The sequence below is a fragment of the Hipposideros armiger genome, unplaced genomic scaffold, assembly GCF_001890085.2.
Source record: "Hipposideros armiger isolate ML-2016 unplaced genomic scaffold, ASM189008v1 scaffold_73, whole genome shotgun sequence".
In the NCBI taxonomy this organism is placed as follows: Eukaryota; Metazoa; Chordata; class Mammalia; order Chiroptera; family Hipposideridae; genus Hipposideros; species Hipposideros armiger.
In genome coordinates this window covers 1,460,463-1,470,024 of record NW_017731423.1, presented here as the reverse complement: position 1 = coordinate 1,470,024, position 9,562 = coordinate 1,460,463, and the positions used below count along the sequence as shown (strand labels likewise).

The following is a 9,562-nucleotide window of genomic DNA, read 5'->3' as shown; positions in this document are numbered from 1 at the left end:
GTGTGTGTGTGTGTGTGTGTGTGTGTGTGTGTGTGTGTGTGAGAGAGAGAGAGAGAGAGAGAGAGAGAGAGAGAGAGAGAGGGAGAGGGAGCGAGAGAGCGCTTCTAGACTGACCACACGGCATTCCTGAAACCCTGAGGAAGGCCACGTACAAGAAGCTCACAGCTCACTCTCCCTTGGTGCCAGCTCTTCCCTGCTCCTCCTTGTGTTTTTCCCTTCATGATTCTCTGTACCCAGTATCAGACTTACGTCTTCCTTTTATTATTTATCAGAGATTGTGTTCATCTCCAACTCCTAATAATGACTAAATCATCATCAAGATATCATCCAACTTCAGCTGATCTTTGATGTCTGACTTTATATAGAACAGGGAGGGGTAATAAGCAAGTAAAAGTTTACACGTACATAGTAACTAATTCAGGCTACTTAATGGTAAGTTTAACACATTTAGACCAATTAGAATACATTTTCTATAAGCACATTTTTTACTGATAGTTAAGGTTTTTTATAATCTCCCAGAAGATTATTCAGAACAAATGCCTTGTAAACAACTAATATTCCTTTGTCGGTTTTTTTCTCAGTTATAAAGAGAAATATTTATTTGTTTGCTGGTAATCTTTATATTTTTATCCAAGAATGGAATTAATTTTTCCATTTTTTTTTTTGGTGTTTTTTTTTGTTTTGTTTTTTGTTTTAGCTGAGCCTGTTGGCAGCTCAGCAGCAGCTCAGCTCGGGCCGGGATTCCGACTGGTGACCTTGTTGCTCCGAGCTCTCACTCTTGAGCAAGCTCTTAACCAACTGAGCCACTCGGCCGGCCCTCCATTATGTTTGCAAGGTACAAAAATACTTTGAAGACTCAGTTATGAAATCACTAGCTGTGACTTCATGAGAGATTAGGCATAAATATGTATACACAGTGTAAAAGGTGAAGATGAGGCCAAGAAGACACAGATGAAAGTACATCTCTTATTAGAGTTCAACGCTCATACACTGTACCCTTGTAGAAGTGACTATATTAAATTCAGGTCCTTCTATTACTTGTGACCTACTAACACTTACCAGAAGCTGTTTAGGGTTTTAATTCACTTATTAAATAAACATTTATTGAGTGACTCTAATATGCCAGGCACTGTTCTGTGTATCAAGGAAATAAAAGTGAATAAAATACAGAGATAGGTACAAAAAGAGAGAGAGATACAGTAAAAACATGTAGTAGTAGTAGTAGTAGTAGTAGTAGTAGTAGTAGTAGTAGTAATAGTCGTAGTAATAAATGAATATTGCATAATAGAGGATGGACAAGGTACTACAGAATCAAGACAGATAAGTAGGCCTAGTGAATTTAGGGAAGTGTTATAGAGGAGACGGTGATTTGAGCTAAGATTCAAAGCACAAAGGGCTACTAGCAAGGGTTCTTAACCTGGGTCTGGGCACTTTCTCAGGCAACTGTAGATGGAATACAGGGGATCCATGACCTTAGATGAAAAAAAAAAAGTTCACATAGTCCTCTTCCCTGAACTCTAACTGAAAAATTAGCATGTCCATTGATTTCTAATGGAGGCAACAAACCACAGTAATATTAACAGTACCTGTGATTTTTTTCCCCAATAGAAAAAGTAAAACAATATTTATCAGCCCTATTGCTAGATCTTATTACTTAATGCACCAGTAAAGCAGTTCATTTATTACTATATCACAACTATAAAAATATTTAGCTGCCTTTCAATTAAATTGGCAGTTTTTGTAATCAGATGTATTTTACATATACATTTAAAGACACTATCTTGAGAAAGGGTCCCTTGGACATCACCAAATTGCCAAGGGGTCTATGGTACCAAAAACATTTACCACCAGGATTAGAATATTAGGAAGGTTGATTTGTACACTAATAGAGTGTATCGGCAATAGTCTGCAAAAGCATATGGAGGGGGAGGTGCAAAAGAAACCAAAATTCCTTTAGAGAGAACTATAGAAACATGCAATTGGAAAGATTAGAGGCAATGTATCAAAAAGAACTGAGAAAAAAACTGGCTATTGCTTTGGCAAGGCAAACACAAATGTACTCAACCAACACTTAATAGACAGTACTAACAGAAGGGTAAAAGAGACTTAAAACAAAAATGTGAGTTCAGATTTTAAAAGATAGAAGTATAGAATATGAACATCATTAAAATGGAGGCAGATATGTATGGGGTTGTACGCATCTCTATTAACACGTTGGCTGTAAAGTTTCATGTATGGTCCTTGAAAAAACATTAAAAAATTATGAATTATTGAAGATGCTGGGATTAAATGCAAAAACCAGGGCCCAAAATACTATAATAACACCAGGGTTCACTAACTGAGGAAGTCAAGGGATACAAGGCATTTGTGCTTGAAGAGAAGAAAAATCAAAGTGTACTGTCAATGCCATTGGTCAGACTGGACAGTCTTGGCTAATGGGCACCAAATGCTTTCTGAAAATGAAAGGCAGTCTATTCGTCTGGGATCTGGTAATAGAAACTCCATGTTGAAAGTAGTTGAAAGTTGAAAGGCCCTCCCAGGATGTAGAGGGCCAGCAAGGCATGTATGGAAAATGGAAACAAAAAGCATAAAGCTTCAAGATATTTTGTCAAGTTACTTAATGATAAATATTATGATATTTTAATGTGTTTATAGCACTTACTACATTCCCAGCACTTTTATAGGTCTTTTAAGCATAAATGTTAATTAATTGGCCCACGATCACCCAGCTAGTGAGAAGTGGGCAGGAGATGCACACAGATGGCTCAGAAGCTGGAAGAGGCTCCACAGGGGTCTAGTCAATTGCTAGGAAAGTATCCTGGCAAAAGTTTCTAAGTTTCAGGGCTGGCTGAGTGGCTCAGTTGGTTAAGAACTCGCTCAAGAGTGAGAGCTCTGAGCAACAGTGGTTCGAGTCCTAACCCTAGCTGAGCAGCCACTGAGCTGCCAATCGGTGGCAGGATGGCTCAGCTGGAAAAAAAAAAAATTCTGAGTTTCTTAGCTGGGTAAATAATTAGTTGTAGCAGTTACTGCCTGAAAGTTTCTCACTTGTCTCAAATAAATAGACATATAAGAAAATCTTTCAATGGTGGAAACAAATGGTGATTTCCTGAGAGATGTTCACCTTCTAGTGTTTGCCTACTGGTAAATCCTCCCAGACTGAAATATATTGATAAACTCAACGCGTGAGTTGTTGTCAGGGCACGAAGACTCCTTTTCTTCCCATTTCGATATCAGAAGCATCCCTCTCTGCACTGCTCCCCAACTCTGCTGGATGTGAGTGCCCCCCTCTCTTTATGACCATGAGACCTGGAAGACACTGAATGAGAAGCTCATAGGTGGTTGACACCACCTATGAGAGTGACTCATTCCTCCAGTCACTACATGTTCCTTCTCCCCATCACCTAAACACTCACTACCGAGGAATGGGTCTGAAATCATAAGTTATGAATTGATCCTTCAGAAATAAAATGTACACCTCTACCTGAAATGTTAGAAGAGCATACAATTCCTCCACATGGCACTGAAAACTGAGCTATTGATGGTTTTCCTAGGTCTAGCAATTTCTATCATGTTCAATGATTGTGATTTTTTTTTCTACGATTGACGAAGTTCCATATGGTTCATGTGTAAGTTATCCTTGAGTCACTCCTCCTCTTCTCTACTTCCCAGTATCATCTATTCTGCCTCTGAATGTGTCTTTACCTTATATACAGAGGGTGCCAAAAAATATATACATATTTTAGGAAAGGAAAAAGCTGTATTAAAATTGTAATACTCAATATATACCGATAACAAATGATGAATGCAAGTCATGTGTATACACTTTTTTGGCACCCTGGTATTTACTCCACTCCTACTGCCAGTGACATGCCACCTAGGTCCCACCTAGGGTACTGCAGGAGCTCCTGCAAGGTTTCCCTGACTCTGGCCTTGTCCACGTACAGCCTTTTCTCACACAAAAGCCAGGGTGATCTTTCTTAGTCACTGCTCTGCTTCTCAGCCTTCCATGGCCTTCAGAATGAAATAGGAATTCCTTAATCTACAATCGAGGGTCTTTAACATAACCTCAGACTCCATCTTTAGCTTCACCTCTCACTACTTCTTCCCTTCAATCTAAGCAACCATCTTACATTCAGTTCCACTCCACTAACACGCAGGCTCTTGGGATTCTGGGCCTATTAACATGCTAATTCTTTTCTTATAGGCTCCTCCTCCTTCCCTCTCCCCTACCTTTTATCCTGACAAATATCCCTCTCTCTTCAGAAGACAGTTCCAGAGAGCTCTCCTCTTGCAGCGATCTTGAGCAAGATGCTCTTGCCCCACCTGTTTGTGTGTCTGTGTCCCTGCTCGATAAGGCCAGGAGGCCAGGGACAGCATCCTTCCTGCTGCCATTGCATTTCCAGCTCCTATTGCAGCACCTGGTAGACACTCAGTAAATATTTATTAAATGGATAGACAAATAGGAGAGACTTGTAATGAGGTTTGCTCTAAAATAAATAATATTGATAGAGTAATAATGCATTCCAGACAATATTTCTATATCTATGTTTCTTTAAAAGTGTCACATTAAATGTCACAATTTTGCTATTTGCATAATCACTAAATATGAATTGATGCCTCCTGATTAAATGAGAAATACAGGTAGAACATTTTACCACGGTACCTGAAACAACAAAGTCCTTTTTTACTAAGCAATTACTTCTTTTTTTTAATTTGCTTTACAAAATATTCCTTTCCATGTTTTTTCGCCCTAAAATGCAGAAAGCAAATAACTACAATTTGGGATAACCTTTACACACAGTACAATCTGGTCATCTTTTCCTTTCCTCACCACTCTCTGACAAGGTGGACACACAGGAAGTAAAGAAAATCTACTGATTGACAAGAGTAAACGATACTGGACGAGACTTGGAGGGTAAGTGTGAGGGTAGTAGAGCACAGTTCCCAGCCTGTTCTGGATACCACTGAGAGGAAAGTAGGGGAGGGTCTGTCGGAATAGTAAAAAAAAAAAAAAAAATTACCTAGAAGCCACAAATAGATTAGTAAGTGTCTCTAGGGCAATCATTGGGGGTGGGTGGCTAGATACCCCAAATCATTTCCACCTTTAGTGAAACCTTTGTTTGATCACCATGCTATCCCTAAATTAATTGAAGTGTATAGGCATTAATTATAAAACTAACTGATACAACTTGGTGAAATGCATTAGGTTCATTTTTAGGCACCAGTGTCATGTTTGAAAAAGAAGAGAGTGATTGGCTCTAATCAATGCATTTTAAAATAATTTGGGGTCAATTTTGCCTAAATGTCCAGCTTCTCTAGAGCCAGGATGAATCCCAGTGGCATCATAAATAAAGTCAACCTAATGAATGGCTCTTCCTCTGGGTATCCAGAGACAATGGCACTGACACCTGGTCCTGGCTGTTGTTGCTACCACCTGCTGAGACATTCCAGCTATTCCTTCCTTACTAGACAACACAGGGGACCCTCCAGGCTTCCAGAAAATGTAAACTCTCTTCTCTGCCATCAGCATACACATTTCTCCTCAAGTGGTGACAAGTGATAGCCTTTTACTTCACTTTTTGACTTGGAGTATGCCATTTTCTTCCCCACCTGGGTCTAGGAATGTGTATTAGTTTTCTAGGGCTACCATAAAAAAGCATCACAGTTTTGGTGGTTTAAAACCACCAATAAATAGAACATTTATTGTCTAACAGTTCTGAATGCCTGAAGTCTGAACTCAAAGCATTGGCAGGGCCATGCTCCCTCTGTGGCTTCTCGGTGACTATCCTTCCTTGCCTCAGGCATACCTTGACTTGGAGGTGCACCACTCCAATCTCTCACTGTCTTTATGTGGCATCCTTTCTGTGTGTCTATGTATTCACACTGCCTTTTCTCTTTTTATAAGGATACCAGTCATGTTGGATTAAGGTGTGACCTCATCTTAACTAATTCCCCTGCAAGGACCCTATTTCCAAATAAGGTCATTCCCAATGGTACTGGAAGTTAGGACTTCAACATATCTTTTTTGGGGGACACAATTCAATCCATTATAGTAGGAGAAGAGAAATCATTCTAATTTACTTTTGTATTACTCACAGTTTGTATTTGTGTTTTCTCTTATTTAGAGAAAAAAATGACACTCCTAGTTCCATCTTTGAACCAGAAAGTTATCTTTTACTTAGAATTATATGGGGCAGTCAATTATCAAGTTTCCACTGTGTTCTATCAATCCACATTCACCAACAACAAATGACTCTCAAGTTTCTGCTACTTTCTCAACTATATACACTTAATTGCCACTAATCACCATCAGGCAACTCATCACCAAACCATCAACTCTCAAAAACTCAATCCCCAAATTTTTGGCCCTAGTGAATCCCTAACAATTGCTATCAGCATGATAATTTATTTTCTTTTGGTCATTTGGGCCATCCTCTCAAATTGTTATGTATTCATCCTCACAAATCTTAAATGCCTACATGTTTCAGCACCACAAGCTTTCAAAATTCCTTCACTAATGGTTATAGAAAGCAGAACTACAGAACCAATTTTATGAAAACCAGTTGTACCATGACTTGGTATCTGAAGAAGACTATGCATCCATACCTATGGACAGAGAAAGCAGCCTCCCTTATAAGAGTTACACATCATTTGGTCTCATGTCTTGGGGACTCTATCAAGTTTCAGGTATCAACCTGAGATGCTCCCTTATAGATGGATATGTGATGCATTAATTAACTGTAACATCTGATTTACCCATATTAGAAGCCTGAAGTCATCTGTGACAATGATACCAGCTTTGGCTACAGAAAATTTTAAACTGTGTGGCGACAGGGACAATGGCAGAAAAGTGCCAGTGATCATAGATCCAGTGAGAGATGTGATTCTTAGATGGGAGGATCCTAACGCTTCCTGGGGACAACTATGTAAAAGCCCTTGCACTGACGAAGCTTATATTCCAGAGTGAAAAGACAATCAGCAAATAAATAAGAGCATTTATAATGTGTCAGATGGTACATGCCAGATATAGAGATGATGGGGGTTGGGGAGTGCCAGGAGTAGGGAGGGGTTGGGAGGTAAAGGAAGGCCGAAAGGGTAGCATCTGAGTCAAAATATAAAGGAATTGAAGTAGTAAGCCAGTTGCTTTCCTATTCCTCCCAAAAGGGCCCTTTGATTTTATAATTATCTCTTCATGGATTTCATGTTTAAAACATTTCACTTCCCAAGAACTTAAATTCTTGGTTAATTGTCAAAATATTTTCTCCTTGTAGGAAGCCCCTCAGGATGCAGACAAATGTTGGGTTCTTGGCATTTATAACAGAAGGCTAGATTCAACCAGTAACAGAACTTAGGCAACAGGACCCTCGCTTCCATGTTTGTTCCAGCTCTAGATTTTTACATGGATGGTGTTAATTGAACCTAAAGGAAACCTTCTTGCCAGGCTTCATGGTTCCAGCCCCATGTGGCTTGTAATGTTGTTGAGAATACACTCACCAGATGTTAGCTCATAAGTACCAGGGAGCTGAGAGCATTGTGTTGTTCAGTGATATGTCCCAGTGCCTGACACTTAGTAGGTGCTCAACAAATTTTTGTGAAATTGAATTTCTTGACCTCATACCATCTGCCTGAAGCATTCCCTGATCACTGGGATCGATTTTCCCATCCAAGTTCTGCTTCTTCCACGATTATTATAGTTTCCATTTTTCTTTACCCTCCATGATGCCAGCATCTCACTGGCCATGATTATTCTTTCAGCTGAGGTACATGTTAGATTATTGAATGTGTCAGAAATGGAATGATTACATAAAGAGAATTCCCAAGGCATATCAAAATACATGTTTGGAGAGTTGGATATCCGGAGGGAGGGACAAGCTGCTCACAGATAATAAAGTCTTTTCCTTTTCATTTCCGTCCTGATTTTAGCTGCTTCAAAAAAAGAAAGGTAGAGGCTCCAAAGACCCATGTGTGTATTGCCAGTGATTTGATGTGAAGGGCTGCTGAAGACACATTCTGTTTTGTTGTCCAATTCATTTCTCAATTTGTACCAGATGCCATCACCAGGGTGGGGTTTATATTTTCCCAGCATTTGCTCCCTACAGAGTCCTGCTGTTGATAACCATTATTTTAAATTCTATTTTAGAAAGCCTGTACTCTTTCCTACTTAGCCATTTTCCACATTTTATCATACCCCAAACCCATCATTGATGGCAACAGCCACAGATCCCTATGGTTTGCTCTCAGGAAGAGATCTTTCTGAAGATCTGGGAAGAATATCAACCAGTGCCAAATTCTTTCATAGAGATCTTTTTTCCCCTCCCCTTTTCTGAAAGAACTTTTCCCCCTTAGAAATGAAACAAAGCCATTGCACCTAAGATGGGTTTTATATTCATCAACCACTTATGTTGCATATTTGTGGAGTGCTTGCCATATGCTAGGTATTTTGCTAGACCCGAGGATAGACTGCATAAAACAGACAACAGTTCTCAGTCTCATGGCACTTACCTTCTGATTTGCATAACATGAGGTGGCATCTTAACCAAAATTTTCTACTTCCCATGAGTCACAGAGGAATGGGGGCACATGTGCATATTTGGCTTTCTCTAGCTGGATTTCGAGCTTAACTTACACTAATTTGACTTATCTCTGAATTAATTTATTGGCACCTCACTATGTATCACCACTGATTTAAAAAATAATAGAAAACACTCAAAAGTGCAAACTCATTTGCTTAAAAGCTCCAACCTTTCTCCTGAGATACAACTCTCAGCATACCCTATAGGCTGCATATAAACCTCACTGGAAAATAGAGAGGGGACACTGGTGCTTTTCAATGAAACTAGACATACAAGTAGTTTGATGGCCATTTTGAATGGTAGAGGTATTCTTCTATAAACAGTTCATGAATTGTTCTTTTGGCTAATTCATAGTTGCAGCCTATCATTACACACACCATTAAACCGAATGGGTCTGAAACTGGCTATGACTTAATGCCAGCTGAGCCTCCATTGCCTATAGATGTAGGCAATCAGAATGTGCCCACCATTCATAGGGAAGGACTACTCAAAATCATGGGTTCCTTCCCCTCCAGTAGTGGAGCAACAGCAGCTCAATAAGACAGAGCATTCTTATCGTCAAGAGAGGCCCCAGGGTGTCTCCCCAAACTGTGGATACTTCATCACTCAAGGTAGAAATGGAAGAAAAATGCAACTTGTCACAAATTTGCTGTAAGTGGACAATTCCTGCCAAGCTGACACATGTAACTTTGTTTCCTCTGATGTCACCGGATAATATAACTCACTGCTGAAGTAGTGTTGACAGAAGAAGAAGAAGAAAAAAAAATAAAAAAGAATCTGTCGAGCCAAGGATAATATTACAAAAACAAGGAATGACAATGAGGCCATTTCTGCATATGTCTGCATTTCAATTGGCAAACCACAATCTGGAGATATATAAATATCACCATGGCCACCCTCTAACCCATGATTCTGTTCCCAGGTGTGAGCTGAGTACTTTGCCCACAGAACTCTGCAAATAATTACTGGCTCAAAAAAAAAAAAAAAAA

General features: G+C 39.5%; 1 protein-coding gene across 8 annotated transcripts in view; it reads right to left on the bottom strand.

Annotated features, from left to right (window-relative positions):
• NRG1 (neuregulin 1) overlaps positions 1 to 9,562 on the bottom strand; it is a 1,026,954-nt gene that overhangs the window by 508,074 nt on the left and 509,318 nt on the right. The window lies entirely within an intron of this gene.